Raw genomic sequence first — 18,718 nt, forward strand, 5'->3', positions numbered from 1 at the left:
GTCTGATTTTTTTAAAGAATTTATTTGCAAATTATGGTGGAAAATAAGTATTTGGTCAATAACAAAAGTTCATCTCAGTACTTTGTTATATACTTTTTGTTGGCAATGACAGAGGTCAAACATTTTCTGTAAGTCTTCACAAGGTTTTCAAACACTGTTGCTGGTATCTTGGCCCATTCCTCCATGCAGATCTCCTCTAGAGCAGTGATGTTTTGGGGCTGTTGCTGGGCAACACGGACTTTCAACTCCCTCCAAAGGGTTTCTATGGGGTTGAGATCTGGAGACTGGCTAGGCCACTCCAGGACCTTGAAATGCTTCTTACGAGGCCACTCCTTCGTTGCCCGGGTGGTGTGTTTGGGATCATTGTCATGCTGAAAGACCCAGCCACGTTTCATCTTCAATACCCTTGCTGATGGAAGGAGCTTTTCACTCAAAATCTCACAATACATGGCCCCATTCATTCTTTCCTTTGCATGAATCAGTCGTCCTGGACCCTTTGCAGAAAAACAGCCCCAAAGCATGATGGTTTCACCCCCATGCTTTACAGTAGGTATGGTATTCTTTCTCCTCTAAAAACGACTAATTGAATTTTTCCCAAAAAGTTCTACTTTGGTTTCATCTGACCATATGACATTCTCCCAATCCTCTTCTGGATCATCCAAATGCTCTCTAGCAAACTTCAGACGGGCCTGGACATGTACTGGCATAAGCAGGGGGACAAGTCTGGCACTGCAGGATTTGAGTCCCTGGCGGCGTAGTGTGTTACTGATGGTAGCCTTTATTACTTTGGTCCCAGTTCTCTGCAGGTCATTCACTAGGTCCCCCCCTGTGTGGTTCTGGGATTTTTGCTCACCGTTCTTGTGATCATTTTGACCCCACGGGGTGAGATCTTGCGTGGAGTCCCAGATCGAAGGAGATTATCAGTGGTCTTGTATGTCTTCCATTTTCTAATAATCGCTCCCACAGTTGATTTCTTAACTCCAAGCTGCTTGCCTATTGCAGATTCAGTCTTCCCAGCCTGGTGCAGGTCTACAATTTTGTTTCTGGTGTCCTTCGACAGCTTTTTGGTCTTGGCCATAGTGGAGTTTGGAGTGTGACTGTTTGAGGTTGTGGACAGGTGTCCTTTATACTGATAACAAATTCAAACAGGTGCCATTAATACAGGTAACAAGTGGAGGACAGAGGAGCCTCTTAAAATAAGTTACAGGTCTGTGAGAGACAAATCTTGCTTGTTTGTGGGCGACCAAATACTTATTTTACCGATGAATTCGCCAATTAATTCATTAGAAATCTTACAATGTGATTTCCTGGATTCTTCCCCCCCCTCCCCCCATTGTGTCTCTCATAGTTGAAGTGTACCTTTTGATGAAAATTACAGGCCTCTCTCTCATCTTTTTGTGGGAGAACTTGCACAATTGGTGGCTGACTAAATACTTTTTTGCTCAACTGTATATGGTTAGGAAGCAAAATCTCTAATCACTCTGAGAATAACAGACAAAAGAGATATACTGTATATACTCCAAGATCAAATTTATCTTTCCTTCGTTGACATACACCGCTTCTGATTCTTAACCGTTGGGTTATACTGCCCTCTACAGGAATAGGACACTAGGCAGGAAAAAGCTTGACTATGCCTATAGAGAGTCCCAGGGGGTAAACACCCACTCTCAGCTACAGGCACCCAGTTTTTTCTGCCTAGTCAGGAGTAAGGACCTAGTTCCTTGCTCGGATCTCTGGTCCTGGCAAATTTTTTTTTTTAGTTTTAGATAAAATTGTTTCCTATTTTTGTTATTTTTGATCCTGTGAGAATCTACAATCAATTGCTGGCCTGGGCGATGGACTGGATAATCTAGATCCAGAGGGTCCCCCCACTCTGGCCAGCGAGCGCGTGCAGACCGCAGCTCCGCTGCGACATAGCGTCACTGGACAGGGCTGGCCTGCGGATTAAACCTCTCGTGAGGACGCACATGACCCTACATTACAATGGAGCGGTGCCCACCGTGTTCCTGGTATGGGTAAGTACCTGTCCCTCCCTTCTACTCCTGGAGGGTTTTGGGGTGGACGTTGGCCCCTCCCTGGGACAGTGGGACCCCCGGGTTCCTCTCCCCCCCCCCCCCCCCCCAACCCAGCCCCTCTAAAATGTTGGTGGTCACTGTGTCACTTTCGGCCCCTCCACTGGGTGAGGTTTTGAGCTGGCTGTTGCCACGTGCTCCTAAGGGGGGCTGGTTGGAGTTGCTGCTGACCAGGTTTTCCTAGTGCGCAACGGGAGGTTGAGCAGGGTTCCTTGCCACCCTGTGAGTTGGTGACTAGGGCAAGGATGTCCTCTAGGCTCCCTGCGGCAGTTGTTGAACTGGGGGAGCAGATAGTTTAGCATTCGCAGGCCTCAAGATTTAGGCCTACTAGTTGGAAATGCCGTGAGACGGCCCCTGTGAGGGTGACTGAAGCCACTGCCTCCCATTTGGGCATCCGCCCTTCCCCCTGCTGCCCCTGGGTGGTTGGCTCTGCTGCCAATATTGCCCCCAATATTGAATGGGGCACCTGCCCCTTTTAGCACTGCGGGACCATTAGGGTACCCTGCCTGTCCGCATCTGGCGGCCCTCTTTTTAAGGGTGGGCTAATTCCTATTATGTCCTTTTATGGAGGGCTCGGAGGGCGACCCCCCTCCCTCCTTGTTTTTTTTTCAGGGTCCAGTAGGTGGTCCATTCGTGGGCCCTTGGTCAGCGTCCCCTTTGCGGGATCGCAGTTGTCGGCCTCCCTTGCCCTGATTGTTATGTTTTCCGGGTGAGCTTAGAATATGGCGACCCTACTGGGTCTGCATCCATGCACCCGGAGTGCTCGGATAGTGAGGATGATTCCTCTCCTCCTCTAGCCGCACATGAAAAAGCGCTGGTGGATGCACTGATTGTGTCAGTGCGTGAAACTTTTGAAAACTGGAGGATGCGGCTAATGCTGCGTCGGAGGGGCCGGCCCCTTTTGGCACCCACAGGCCCTCCAAAGCAGCGAGGGTGTTCCCCCTTCCCGCTTACTTTGACAACTATGTCACAAAACAGTGGGGTTGTCCAAAACACACTCTTATGGTCCCTAAGCATTTTGTTATGTGGTATCCTTATGAGGATTCCCTGCTTAAAAAGTGGATGGTCCCACCTGTAGTGGACTCGCCGGTTTCCAGGTTAAATAAAGCTACCTTAACCACCTCCCAACTCTCAAAATGAAACTCACATTTTCGGGAGGCCGTTTTTAAACGGCCTCCCAGAAACAGTCTCCCCTCGCGCTCCCGCGAGCGCGCATCGGGGAAAATCTGTGTCGGCCGTGTCCCTTGGACACAGCCGATCACAGATCGTGGGGAATGGCCAATCACAGTGGCCATTCACCACGTGATCTGACCGTCCAATGAGAGATGATCTCATATGTAAACATATGAGATCATCTCTCATCGCCAGCACTCCTTCCTCACACGGAGACTGCAGTGTGAGGAAGGAGGGAGAGCTGCCCAGCGCCGGGGACACAGAAAAATAATCAGGGCACTGATCACCAGTGCCCTGATTACACAAGGTACACCAAACACACCATCAATGCCCACAGTGCCCGCTATCAGTGCCCCCCATCAGTGCACACAATCAGTGCCCATAGTGCTGCCAGTCAGTGCCCATCAGTGCCTGCTCATCTAGGCACTGATGAGCACTGACTGGCAGCACTATGGGCACTGAGTGTGGGCACTGATGGTGCTGCCCATCAGTGCTCATCAGTGCCATCCATCAGTGCCCATCAGTGCCACCCGCTAGTGCCCATCAGTGCGGCCCGTCAGTGCCCATCAGTGCGGCCCGTCAGTGCCGCCCGTCAGTGCCACCTCTCAGTGCCCAGCAGTGCCGCCTATCAGTGCTCATCAGTGCCGCCTATCAGTGCTCATCAGTGCGGCATATTAGTACCTCCTCATCAGTGCCACCTCATCAGTGCCCATAAGTGCCACCTCATCAGTGCAGCCTATCAGTGCCCATCAGTGCAGCCTCATCAGCGCACATCAGTGGAGAAAAATTTATTTATTTTAAAAATTTACTCGCAGAAAATAAGAAAAACTTTTTTTTTTTTTTCAAAAAAATAAAAAACCCAGAGATGATTAAATACCACCAAAAGAAAGCTCTATTTGTGTGAAAAAAATTATAAAAATTTCATATGGGTACAGTGTAGCATGACCGCGCAATTGTCATTCAAAGTGTGAGAGCGCAGAGAGCTAAAAATTGGTCTGGATGGGAAGGGGGTTTAAGTGCACAGAAGGCAAGTAGTTAATTCTGGTTGAGTCCTCGGCCTTTAAAGATCCAGCTGATAGGAGGGCGGAGGCTCTGGCCCACCATATGTTAACCCATATGTTAACTGTGGCTAATTTGGCACTTAGGCCGGTATTTACTATTGCCCTGTTGTCGCAAACTCTGACGGAGTGGGCTAAACTTTTTACACCATGACTTGGAGGGGAAACCGCTTCCCCCTGCCTTTGCAGAGCTGGCAGATCAGTTGGTCCAGAGGCTACAGTTTATCTGTAAGGCCTCTTTGGATTCGGCTCCTTTGATTTCTAGGCTGTCTGTATCAGCAGTGGTCCTTTGGCATAGTATCCAGTTAAAATGCTGGTCTGCGGACCAGACTTTTAAAAAGCCCTTATCTAATCCCCCCCCCCCCCCCTTTGTAGGGGATTGCCAGTTTGGAGCTTCCTTGAATTACATAATTGAAGGTCTCACTGGGGGAAAGAGTACTCTTCTTCCACAGGCTATCAAGGGCAAGGAGCCCCGTCGAAGACGTGGACCATTCTTCTTGGCTCATAAGATTCCTTTTTGTCCCTCAGGGTCTCAAGACAAGGGATCAAAGCCCTTCAGAGCCTCCACCGGAGTTTCCAAGAGGACCTGGTCTTGCAAGCCATGATCGGGCTCTTCCAGACCTGTGGACAAGGCTTCCTCTGAATGAAGGGGCGGCCTGTATCTGGGATGGGGGGACATCTTCACTGGTTTCTGGATCCGTGGACCTCCCTGGTACAGGACCATTGGGTCCAAAGTCATTTGATCCGGCTACAAGATAGTTTTGGTCTTATCCTATGGAAAGGTTCTTCCCTTCCAACCTGCACTTGTCTTTAGATCGCTTACGGGGGTCTCTTTGGGGCAGTGCAGGACTTGTTACTTCAAGGGTGATTGCCCCGGTTCCGACTTCGGAATGTTTTCAGGGGTTTTACTTCACAATTTACAATTCCCAGGAAGGAAGGCCAGGTACGTCCAGTTTTGGACCTCAAGGCGCTAAACTGCTTTGTGCGGGTACAGAAGTTCCGAATGGAGTCCATTCGCACGGTAGTGGCGTCCCTACCTCTGGGATTTTCTCGCTTCTATCGACATCAAGGACGCCTACCTGCACATTCTAATATATGCTGGTCACCAATGCTTCCCCAGTTTTGCCGTGGGTGGGGAACATTATCGATTTGTGGCGTGGACCTTTTGGTCTTTCCCCTCGCTCCTTGGGTCTTCACAAAAGTGTTGGCCCCGGTGCTGGCATTGTTTGAGGCAGTGGGGGGATCGCAGTACTGGGGTACCTAGACAATCTTCTTTTGCGAGCGGAGTCTCCGACTGCTCTGATGGAAAACTGGAAATTACCCTGCAAAAAAACCTGTGGGAGTTCGGTTGGATTCTGAACCTTCAGAAGTCTGATTTGGTTCTGTCCATAAAAACTGGACTATCTGGGTCTGACTCTGAACTCAGCCTTAGCCAGAGTGTTTCTTCCTCTGGAAAAACTACAGGCATTGCAGGAGGCAATTTAGCTGCTGTTGTTCAGCAGATGGTCATCCCTCCGAGCTTATAGCGGGTGCTGGGCCTGATGGTGTTCAGCCTCGAGGCGGTCTGTTTGCACAGTTCCGCACAAGATCTCTGCTAAAGAGATTCTGGTGAAATGGGACAAGGATCCATAGTCTCCAGAGGTGGCTTTGTTCTCTGGCACTTCGACAGGGAAAATCTTTTCTCCCCCCTGTACTGGACAGTTGTTACCACAGATGCCAGCCTGTCCAGGTGGGGAGGTGTCCTCAACATAGATATGCTCAGGGGGTCTGGACTCTAATGGATTATGACCTAAGCAAATCTTTTTGTGAAACACGTCAACCATCTTACTGCCTATATGTCCATGATGTCTGCTATTTTGGATACTTTTCTTCAATAAACATCCTATTTGCCTGTTATTGTGAGTGCTGTCAATCTTCTCTTATGCTCACGGTCTGGACTCTGGCAGAGTCCAGACTGCAGAATAATGTTCTGGAACTCTGAGCGATCTGGCTCATTGGACAATTCGTCTTCAGGGGTGTCCGGTACAAATTTATTTGGACAATGTCATGGCCGTGGTCTATGTCAATCACCTAGGGGGCACAAGTAGTGTCCTGGCAGCTTGGTAAGTAGCCAGCATTCTAAGGTGGGCTAACCGATTTGTTCCAGCCCTCTCAAATTTCTGCCACGACTCCTGTGCAGAATCAAAGCAGGGTTCCATCCAGACCGACGTCGCCGGTCTTGGTTCGCAGATCGGGTACCGCTGGTTGCCGATGCTCCTTGGGGACTTCCTCTCAGGGACGATCTGCTGGCCCAAGGACTGATTTTCCATCCTGCTTTACAGTCGCTGGTTTTGACGGCTTGGCTGTTGAACGCCAGGTGCTGAAGGATGGAGGTTTTGATACCTACGCTGTTAAAGCTAGGAAATCTAGGGAGATCTACCATCGTACATGGAAGACATACATTGCGTGGTGTGAGTCTCTTGGGGTTCATCCTCACTCCTTTTCGGTGGATTGGATCTTAACCTTCCTTCAATGGGGGGGGGGGGGTTAAACAGAAATTGGCCTTGGGTACCATCAAGGGCCAGGTATCGGTTTTGCCGGTCTTTTTCCAACAACCTTTGGCCTCACACTCCCTGGTGCATACCTTTTTCCTTGGGGTGTCCGACATTTGGTTCCTTCAGTGCGGGCTCTGTTACCGCCCTGGGATCTTAATGTGGTGCTTTCAGCTCTACAGTAGCCTCCCTTTGATAATATTCAGGAGGTTTCCCTGCTTGCGCTGCCCCGGAGGTGGCCTTTTTTGGTGGCTTAACCACTGCCTCAGGGTGTTGGAACTGGTGGCGTTATCCTGTCCACCTTATTGGTGGTTCACAAGGATAAGGTGGTGCTTCTCCCCTGTCCGTCAATCCTTCCTAAGGTGGTCTCTGACTGTCGTTTGAATGAAGACCTTGTGTTGCCTTCCCTGTGTCCCAGGCTAAACATCCAAAGGAAATTGCCTTGCATGCCTTGGATGTGGTTCCGGCAATTAGGGTGTACCTGGCAGCTACGGAGGTTTTTTTAGGTCTCTTTGTGCTCATGGACATACCTCACGAAGGGTTGTCTGCTTCTTCTGCAACCATTTCCAGATGGATCAGACAGACGGTGGTTCAGGCCTATTGGGCCAGGGGACAGGTTCCTCTTTTCTCTGTCAAGGAGCACTTTACTAGGGCGCTTAGTGTCTCCTGGGCTTACTGTTATCAAGCGTCAGTGACGCAGGTTTGCAAGGCGGCCACCTGGTCGTCGGTGCACACTTGTACAAAATTTTTATAAAGTGGATGTGTTAGCATCTGCGGATGCTTCTTTTGGCCGCAAGGTTTTGCTGGCTGCTGTTTGGAGGACCTGGTCCTCTTTGAGGGTGTATTGTTTTTTTCAGGTGGGCTCCAGTTGTTTATGGTTTAGCTCCATGTTACCTGGTTGGCTATGGCTAGCCTTGGGAAGTGTTTTTCTTCTTTTTTTTTTTTTTTTTCCACCCCTCATGTTTAACACTGCTTTGGGATGTCCCAATGGTTAAGAAGAATCAGGAGCTGTGTCTGTCAATGAACGAAAGAGAAAATGGGATTTTTGACTTACTGTAAAATCCATTTCTCTGATGTTCATTGATGGACAAAGAACCCACCCCTCTGTGGAGTTGGCTTTCTTCTGACTCTGCTTGTAACAAAACTGAGTGCCTATAGCTGAGAGTGGGTGTATACGCCCTGGGACTGCCCATAGGTGTAGTAAAGCTTATCCCTGCCTAGTGTCCTACTCCTGTAGAGGCCAGCCTCCACCTTCTCTGGGTTCAGATACTGATCTTCCCTGCGCAGAGTCTTTAAAAAATAAATAAATAAAATCACTTTAAACAACAAACATACTTACCCGTTCTGTAATGGTTTGGCTCAGAGCAGCCCTGATTCTCCTCTTCTGGGGTCCCCCACCAACGCTTCTGGCTCCTCCTACCTTCAGAGTGCCCCAATAGCAATCTGCAAAGTATAGTAGAGTGCCCCTATAGCAAGGTAAAAAAAAACTTCTGCCTTGAGGTATTACTCCTCCCACATTCACAAGATCTTAGGCACTTACTGACCTGTATGGATGGTGTACTAAGCTGTATGTGTGCTGCACTGCATTTCCTAATATTTAAATAATGCATTTTGTATGCCAACTACTCATCTGACCAACTACTCTATTATGACAATAGCTGGCAACTATTTTCATAATTGATTAGTTGTCAATTAATCGATCAGTTGTTTTGGCCCTACTAAGTTTTTCTCTTTTATTCACAGAGAAAAAAACGGGGGTGGGCTTCACAGTGACTGATCATTAATAACCAATCAGAAGCTATCGCAGCGATCAGGTGACCCATAATTGGGAGATCTGGGTCCCGATCATTAGTACGAGACCCGAGGCTCTCGGCCCGGGTCTCTGTGCTGGAAGCGCCCCTCGGAAAAAAGACCAGTCCAATGGGGCCCGCATATTTGTGTACGGTCGGCGTGAAGTGGTTAGAAAACCCGTGAAGGAGCGGGATTAATAGATCACATATGGTAATCGGGTACAATGGTGAAAAAGCTAACAATATATGGTACAAGCTGCTGGCTTGAAACCCACAATGTGAGGTATACATTGTAAACAGATGTCACAAACACACAATTTAGACGCGTTTCAACAATTTCAGTCTTCCTCGGAGGTTTGGCATCTGTTAAGTCTCAGAGGATCTGTTCAAATGCTGAATACAGCGCCTTACAAAAGTAATCACCCCCTTGACTTTTTACCTATTTTGTTACATTACAGCCTTAAGTTCAATGTTTTGTTAATATGAATTTTATGTGATGGATTAGAAAACAATAGTCTAAGTTGGTGAAGTGAAATGAGAAAAATATATATACGTAAAACTATTTTTTAGAAATAGAAAACAGGAAATTGGCATGTGCGTATGTATTCACCCCCTTTGTTATGAAGCCCATAAATAGCTCTGGTGCAACCAATTACCTTCAGAAGTCACATAATTAGTGAAATGATGTCCACCCGTGTGCAATCTAAGTGTCACATGATCTGTCATTACATATACACGCCTTTTTTGAAAGGACCCAGAGGCTGCAACACCTAAGCAAGAGACACCACTAACCAAACACTGCCATGAAGCCCAAGGAACTCTCCAAACAAGGGACAATGTTGTTGAGAAGTACAAATCAGAGTTAGGTTATAAAAAATATCCAAATCTGATGATCCCCAGGAGCACCATCAAATCTATCATAACCAAATGGAAAGAACATGGCACAACAGCAAACCTGCCAAGAGACGGCCACCTACCAAAACTCGCGGATCGGGCAAGGAGGGCAATAATCCGAAAGGGAGCACAGAGACCCAAGGTAACCCTGGAGGAGCTGCAGAGTTCCACAGCAGAGACTAGAGTATCTGTACATAGGAGGACAATAAGCCGTACGCTCTATAGAGTTGGGGTTTATTGCAGAATGGCCAGAAGAAAGCCATTACATTTAGCAAAAAACAAAATTGCATGTTTTGAGTTTGCGAAAAGGCATGTGGGAGACTCCCAAAATGTATGGAGGAAGGTGCTCTGGTCTGATGAGACTAAAATTGAACTTTTTGGCCATTAAAGAAAATGCTATGTCTGTCGCAAACCCATCGCATCACCCAAAGAACACCATCCCCACAGTGAAACGTGGTGGCAGCATCATGATGTGGGGATGTTTTTCAGCAGCCGGGACTGGGAAACTGGTCAGTGCCATACTTTTGCAAGGCACTGTATCAACACAAAAATACACAGTCAAAGTATACTGGATGTCTCCAAGAGAGGGCGGCAACACAAAAGGTCACTCCCAATTACCCCAAAAGAGTACGTATATCTAAAAGGACCCAAAATATGATATCCAAACGGACCCCACAGGGCTGCAAACTCCTGGAGGATGTGTGCTATCCCCCGGATCTTGTATCTGTTGGGCACCCCAAAGTGACTGGGTCTCTCCCTAATGGTGAAAATAGTCTGGCTTTAAAATCTAAGAAGTTGATATCCTCAAGTGAGCACAAACCGAGACAGGGAGCCCCAGTAATAAACGGGCAATAAAACATTTTTTCTTTGGTATCACAAAGTCCCATTTCCCCCTGTCCTTCCCCTTTGTGGGTCCATTCACAGTATTACAGGGATAGATACCAGCCTAATTTGGGGCTAAAGAACATATCATTTGTATGTGGTTGGACAGCAATTAAAGTGAGCCTGGTGCTTTGCCCTGTTAGAGGTAATCTTTTCCAGGTCCCCCTAATAGCAGGTTTATGCTTCCATGTATGGAGGAACACTTGACTCAATACCTTTACTATTCTACTTGCCAGTCATAAGGACCCGTACTGTCACATGGGGAGGGGAAGAGTCCTATAGTTCCATTGAATCTGGCCCATTTTTATACATCATACTGTATATGTAAATGTACAATATCGATGTAAAACTATATAAATGCAAGTTTAGCACTACTCCCAAGGGAGCTGCTGATGACGGGTTCCCCTGGGTTACCATTAGCAACAGTAGAACATTCTGACATGTTTCCAAGTGTTTTTACCTCCGACAAGGACCAGTACAATTTATTTGGTTTTTAGGTTTTATTAGGAACTTGGATAGGAGAAGGGATGAGTGGGATACTCCAATCAAACTGAACTATGAACAATAGGCTGGGAGGATATAGAAAATGCAGACTAACGCTGGTTAACGATGTTTGAGCTAGTCACGGGTAGGTTGCTTACTTTACTTTGCCTATAACTGTGAAAGAGTTACCCTAGCTTCCTAAGGCACTCCTTTCCTGAGGTAGCTGTCCTTTATAGTAGACTGCACTGCTGAGCAACTTCAGGGCCCTTCCTGGTGCCCCCTTTACCCCCTTATCTTCAGGGCTTAACAACTTGGCACCCCCTTTACTGTATCACTCTGGGTTAGCTGACATCTGGATCCCCCTGACCCCTCTGGTGTGGTCCCCTCTCTTAGGCAGACCCCTGGGCAGATTCTTGAGTACTCATGATACTGTTTTTCCAGAAGTATTCTGCCCAACAGCTCCACTTGGTCAGCACACTGGATCCTTCTGCAGCACAGCTCGACCCCTGGTCCCTAGGCCGACTGCCTGGACCACCTTCCTCACTCTGCAGGAGGAGAGACAGCCGTCCACCTCCTCCTGGGACTTTCCTCCCGCCAAAATACACCCTGTCACATGCCCCCTCTGGATTTATTCCCAATCCCATGATGCATTGCAGCAATGCCCACCCACTGGGACAGTCCTAAACCCTGGTGTGCTATTGGCTAGGTTTCCTCCACTGTCCAACAAGGTCCCTCATTGGATACAGTGGGGAGACTCCCCAGACTCATCCGGTCACACCTGGAAGCATGTGACAGGCTAACTAACAGATCAGGCCTTCCTGATATGCAGAACACATATGCTTTGCCTAGCACCTACCTGGGAGGGTGCTACACCTGTAATTAATACAATGTAATATAGATTCATATCGAAAATGCTGCACTCCTGAACCTTATTCGCACCTAAATGTATTTAAAGATTTTAATCATGTCTTCCCTTTCCTGTCTTTCCTCCAGACTGTACATCCCTATGTAATCTCAAACTAAAATGAATTTTCATAGTCCTGTTTTTTTACTTCCTCAGAGATCAAAGCATTAGAAGAGCAAAGGTAATATAAATTGAATCTTCTGAGGCAAGTGGTATAAAAGTAAACCTGTTCCTTTGCCCTGAATAAGAAAAGGGCGCGTCTACTTTAAAAGGGAACTAAGCTCACAGAAATATTCACCTTATTCCAGCGACGCTTAGATCCACTGTCAGCTTTTTCCCAGCTACTTCTGGGTGCTGACAGTTGGCTGATGAGAAGTCAACAGACTCCCAACTGCTCTGGCAGTCAGAAGTCAATATACAGGCTGTGCTGATTTGGATGTCTGTGGCAGTAAAAGGGTTAAAAAGCAACTCTAGGCTACAAGTACAACTGGATTTAATCTTTAAAGCCTAATTTCAGGCTATGTTTTTTTAATTTTTTTATTTCCCTTTTAAGGTTTTTGCCAAAAAATCTGTGGCTGCAGTACTCGCCCCAACCCAGAGTTTCCCCCTGCAATACTGTTGCTCTGCCACTAGATGTCTTCAGTCTTCCAGGTTGAATTAAACCAAATATCATTCAACCTGGAAGACTGAGGACAGACTAAAGAATGCTGGGTATCATGGCCCCATGTGGGGGGGTCTACTTCCCCCTGCATGCGAGCGTACCTATCTCGCAGAGTGCGCTCATCAGTCCCGGGAGCGAGTGGTGACTGCGGTCATGTGAAGTATTTAAAATTAAGGCAGTTCCCCGACTTAGAGATGAGCCTTTGCTGTGTGCAGTAATAAAGTACTGAGTTCCTCTGAATAGTGTCTTGTCCCATGTCACTATACACTGTAACTTATGTGTGTTGCATTAGTAGGAACGTGCTGAGCCTGTGCCCACTCCACCAGTCCAGTGTACCTCTGCTGCCTCACTCCCAGTAACGGGGGACATCATACATGCACTTATTAACTTATTAACTCCTTCACTTTCCGCACCTCGTGACCACCAAGCCATAGATCTCCGTAACGTGGGTTTGGGTTACGGTTACTGTGACGGGAGTCATTTTGGTTGGGGGGGCCCATGGAACACAGCTTACCTTTTAGAGAGGTTGGGAAATCCCTCTCTCAGCTCCCTAGGCCCCTCTTATGTGTAAGTCACCCTGTGCCTATTAGGGACACAGGGTGACTAAGGAAATGATGGACAGGTACTTAATGGACACTGAGAATATGGTTTGGATTACTTCAAGTGGGACAGTGGTATTTTTTAACTATATATCTCAAGAAATATATAAAGACTATTCCTGGCCTGTTCGATTGTGAACATGCGCATTGAGCTAATCACATTGGCCTCTGGTCCATGTAAAAGGCCTGGCTGCCTATTGCCAATGAGAGACTGCTTCGCACGGTCAGACTCATGGCGGATGCTGGTGGCGTCAGCTCAACCACCTGTCTTCCACACATTGTTGAATATGCTGATTTACTCACCTGTTATCTACTGTGGGTTCTGTGTTTACACTTATGATAATGTATATTGTACGTCAGGAGCTCGAGGACGGCAGTCTGCTAGTTAATTGGCTCAGGTCGATTGTATCACTGTCAACTATTAGTTACTGGTGGAAAAGTAGAATACTGTTTGTGTTGGTTGTTCTTTAGATATGTTAATTATATTTCTGTACACAATTCACATCTGCATATGATAATGTAATCAGGCACCTGACCTGGTGTGGTAATTTGATCAGGAGGGGGGATGTTTCCCTGTGATGTATATATTGTGTGTGAGATTGTTCAATAAAGTTGGTTCCAGAGCTATACAAGCTATTCTCGGCTAGTTTTGTACGGGGGTGCTGTAATATCTAATATCTATGTTCAAGACTGGAGGAAGCGGTACTCTGACGGAAGCCCACAAACACAGTGTGGGTCGCGGTTCTGTTACAGTTACTTTTGGATATCACTGGCAGATGACGACCCCCTCACTACCGGAGGACCAGTTACCTTATCAGTTGACATGCCTAAAGACTGATTGCTTGTGTCTTGAACTTGTACATGGTTACTCTTAGCAACTACACTCCTCTTCTTCTTGTCCTGCTGAGTTAACTCTTTGTAGTGCTGTAACTTCATACCCCGTAGTGCTTTACAGACCCTGGTTCTGTGGATAAGCCATAACCAATGTGCACCACTTTGAATATTTTTAGACCAGGCCTAGAATTGAACAAGTTGCAGCAGAACAGATCAATATGAACAATATCTGTTCCTAACCCTATCTACAGTAGTGTGGCTGCCCAGGCATACCTCCATCAGGTGAGAATCCGTCTTGGTATTTTCCATGCCTTGGATGTCTCAGAAATGAAAATCACATGCTGGTGGAAGGGGGTCCTTGGTGGGATTGATCCCGGGGAAATCTAATTGGTCTTTAATATCACCTAGGAAGTTCTCTTTTCTAAAATATATAATGGTACAGAGCACTCCACCAAACAGATTCAAAGGCTGTGGTGTCCAACACATGGCCCACCAGTCTTCTAGGTGTGGCCTGTAGGCTACCTTACATTGGTGGTTCTTGGCAATTCAATATAACACCCCCCCCCCCCCCCATGCCTTGCTAACACAAATTCTGGGGGTTGTTTTTACATCCAATTACAACAATGCCGGGCTGTATTATTGCATACACTGACATCAATGATGAGACTTATTATTGCAGTCATTGACACCAGTGCTGGGGGTTGTTATTGCATCCACTGACACCAAAGCTTGGGGTTTTTATTGCGTCCACTGAAATCAATGCTGGGGGTCATTATTGCGCTCACTGATACCAGTGTTGAGGGTTATTACATCCACTGGCTCCATTGCTGGAAGTTATTTTTACTGCAGCTGACACTATTGTTGGGGTTTTTTTTATTGTGTCTCTGTATTACATTTGCACGCTGGTGTGCAAAGCATTGTAACAGTGAATTACACCGTTTTTACTTTTTTTTTCCCCTCTTTTTTTAGAAATTTAAATATTGAAATGTTATTTCATTCAGCTCTATGCATCACAGAGTTTTGTGTTGACTTGCAGTGACATGCAATGCACTGCAGAAAATTGCATATTTTTATGCACATATTGCATTTTTATGCAATGCACACCATCGCACCTGTGTGGTTTGAATAGGGAACATAGAGTACAATTGTTTTCTTTGTGCCCTTATTTTACACCTGTGTTGACCTTTTGCAGATAAATTGAGCTCTGCCCACATGGTATGAATGAGCCCTAGAGACAACAGAAGGTTACATAGAAGTAAAGTGCCGAAATAAGCTACAAATGAATGAGCCACCTGAACAGGCAAGGTCACACGTATTTCTGAATGAGCTCCACCCAACCACAATCCCAGAATCCTCCTGCTTTTTACTAAATCGCTTAATAACTATTATTCTTAACTGATAAACTGTAATGGAAACGGGTCTAACCACTATGCTGGAGTCCTGGGCTTGTCAGAAACTCTGCTAATTATACTGCATTGTAAGCGTTGAAGGAAGCTTTTCACAAGAGTGACACTAAGTATGCCATTGTTGATGAAAATGCTAGGTGCCTGACTGTCATGCTGATCCTCTTGCTTAAAGCATATCTAAAAACAAAAAGGTAATATATTGCAGCTTACCGGTCCTTAACCGCTTAGCCAATGCCCCACGCAGATCTACTGCTGCAGGGCCGCCGCTCTGTGCCATATAACATACCTAGTACGTGATCTGACACTTCTGGGGCGCGCGCGCCACCGGCGAACCCTTTACCGCTGTAATTGTATACAGTGGGAGCCAATCAGCGGGTCATGTAAACAAGGCAGACCATCGTTCTGTGAAAGGGGAATGTGCTGATCCTGTGTTCCTGCTAAGCAGGAACATGGATATTTACATTCCCCCCAGTTAAAGCACTTCCCCCACAATTATTACTCCCAGGGAACACAGTTAACCCTTTGATCGCCCCTGATGTTAACCACTTCCTTGCCAATGTCATTAGTACAGTAACAGTGCATATTTTTTTAGCACTGATCACTGTATTCTATTGGTGTCACTGGTCCAGAAAAAGTGTCAGGTGTCTGCCGCAATATCGCAAATATACCATAGTTTGTAGCCGCTATATTTTTTGCACAAACCAATCAATATACATGTATTGGGATTTTCCTTTACCAAAAATATGTAGCAGAATACTTATTGGCCTGAATTGATAAAGAAATTAGAATTTTTAAAAAAAATAATTTATTGGGAATGTTTTATAGCAAAAAGTAGAAAATATTGTCTTTTTTTTGTCAAAATTGTCAGTCTTTTTTTGTATATAGCACAAAAAATAAAAACCGCAGAGGTGATCAAATACCACCAAAAGAAAGTTCTATTTTTGGGTAAAAAACACATTTTACTTGGGTACATTGTTGCATGACTGCGCAATTGTCAGTTAAAGTAACACAGTGCCATATCGCTAAAAATGGCCTGGTCATGCAGGGGGGTAAACCTTCTGGGGCTGAAGTGGATTAAGCTAAATTCAAGGTATGTCAATTTTTACATAGTTGTAGTGGTCCAGCTTGGAGATATGCAAATATGCCATAACTGTTCGATCCTCGTGGAAGCTGGAATTCCCTCCAGTGATCTCCACTAGCTTCCAGGTCCTGAGCTGAGCAGTTTGCCTTTGCTGCTTAGTGAACACAGGAGGTTTGTCTGTCTTACAACGCTTTACTGTATCTATAGAGAAGCAGTGTAGCCACTTTTGGACACTGTTTTCCTCACCGGAAAAAACAAACAAAAAAACAAACCCTACAGGACAAAGGCATAATGAGCTAGTATGCATCGCATACTAGCTTATTATGAAATACTTACCTTAAAACTAAGCCCCGACACGGTCACCCAATCACTGCTGAGGAAGCCGTCATGTTCCCTCGGCGTCTCTTTCTGGTTTGGCGCGGGAGTTACTTTCCGGGAAGGAGCCGGAAAAGAGCTCTGAAGGTCTGCCGGACCTTCAGAGCGCATGCGCCGCTGGTTCCAGCGGCTGTATGCAGGGCGAATATCTCCTAAACCGTGCATGTTTAGGAGATATTAATTATACCTACAGGTAAGTCTTATCATAGGCTTACCTGTAGGTAAAAGGTAAAAAGCAACGATACTTCCACTTTAACCTGTGGTGAGAGTAGTATTAGATGGACCTGTAGATTTAGATGGACTTTACATAGATGACTAAAAAAAATAAATAAAGCTGAACTCCACCTAGTACTTTTTAAGGAGTTACAGCAAGAGATTTTTTTTTATTCCATTTGACATAAAGGTTTTCAATCTATGAGCTCTATTGATCTTGGCATATTGACACCACACAAGAGAACACCAGATCCTAGATGTTTGAGGTTTTATTACGACAGGTTCCACCTGCATACTGCATAAGGAGGTCCCTTATAATTGGCAGCTAATCTGAAACAATGCTTTCTAATATTGGGGAATTTTAGTGGTAGTAAATGTCCCTGAAGTGCTTATTTTTCCAAATGACAGTTGCGATTTTGTTCTTTAAAATCATGAAAATAAACAGGTCATGTCATTTTTTATTTATTTGTTCAAGTATGTCACCTTTTATCTGTAGGCACTATTTGAATCAATATCTGATGTTTGCCTGTTCAAATGTTTTGAAAAAGTCACCAGTTTTCGTGTTTAAATACTTTTTTCCACTTGACTGTAACTGTCCATTTGTCTGAAATAAGAGGAGTTTTCAGTATGTAAACAGGTTGGCATGACTAATACAGGCTGGGTTGAATCACAGGCAGGAGAGGGAACCTGCCTCAGGCAATATGACTTGGGAGGGGGCGCAGCTGGAACCTTTTTATTGCTTTGCATCACCTCGTAGTGATTTGCACTCTGCAGGACCAGGCTGTCAGAGTGACAGCTCAGCTCTGCTGATTGCACTGGGACAGCAGCTCGCCTAGTGTCCTATGAGAGACTCTGCTGTCGATATGACAGTCATCATTTCTGTATTAGGAGTAGTTTGCTCTCTACATACACAAAGTACAGCTAACCAGCTGTCACAATGAAAGCAAAACCTCACTATATCAGGAGAGCTGCTTCCTCTATGAAATATGCAGTGCCAGATACCCCATTCATCTGAACACTGCAGGACCCCATCATATGGAATCCCCCAGGCTGACTTTAGATCTTGCAAATTTGGGTGGATGTTGCAGATCTCTTGCATTATTTTAAAGGATAGGTTAACTTTTTGGAAAAAGATAATAAATGCACAAATTGTGCTTTGCATTGCACCCGTGGTGAGTAGATCGCTGGTGCCATGTGGGGCTCCTACAGATCGCTGGTGCCATGTGGGGCTCCTGCAGATCGCTGGTGCCATGTGGGGCTCCTGCAGATCGCTGGTGCCATGTGGGGCTCTTGGAGATCGCTGGTGCCATGTGGGGCTCCTGCAGATAGCTGGTGCCATGTTAGGGCTCCTGCAGATCTGCTGGTGCCATGCAGATACAACCAAAAAGAATCATGAATGAACCACAAAGGCGCTTCACAGCGCTATGGTAGGTCATTGAAAACTACAAGCGGACAGCCGCAAAGGCTGCTGGATCTTGTAACTTTCAATGCACATAGCCCTGTCAATCAGTGACGAAGCCAGGCAGGGTCGGAGCTTTGCTCGGCCACTTTTTTTTAAATTGTGACAGCTAGTAGGGAGGGAGAAGAACCCCGCTAGCTGTTCCAGCGGGGATTGGGGAGGTGTGGGGGGCTGGTCAGTTCGTAACATGTTACGAAAGGTGAACTTATCCTTTAAACTGTTCACTCATTCACTTGTAAGATCTTCACTGTCAAGGACTGAATGTTTCTTCAGTGTCAGAAATTGCTTGCTGCAAGGCTCTGG

General features: G+C 46.1%; 1 protein-coding gene and 1 pseudogene across 2 annotated transcripts in view; one reads left to right on the top strand and one right to left on the bottom strand.

Moving 5' to 3' along the window:
- LOC309551026 (zinc transporter ZIP9-like) overlaps positions 1 to 18,718 on the top strand; it is a 96,660-nt gene that overhangs the window by 13,742 nt on the left and 64,200 nt on the right. The gene's annotated exons all lie outside the window — the stretch shown is intronic.
- Positions 570 to 13,983, bottom strand: LOC309550195 (annotated as a pseudogene). Its single transcript has 2 exons — positions 13,805 to 13,983; positions 570 to 1,129 (listed from the first exon to the last, which is right to left on the bottom strand). The product of its transcript is annotated as an uncharacterized misc_RNA (transcript).

This window comes from Pelophylax lessonae (assembly GCF_965119305.1).
Source record: "Pelophylax lessonae genome assembly, chromosome: 3".
Lineage (NCBI taxonomy): Eukaryota > Metazoa > Chordata > Amphibia > Anura > Ranidae > Pelophylax > Pelophylax lessonae.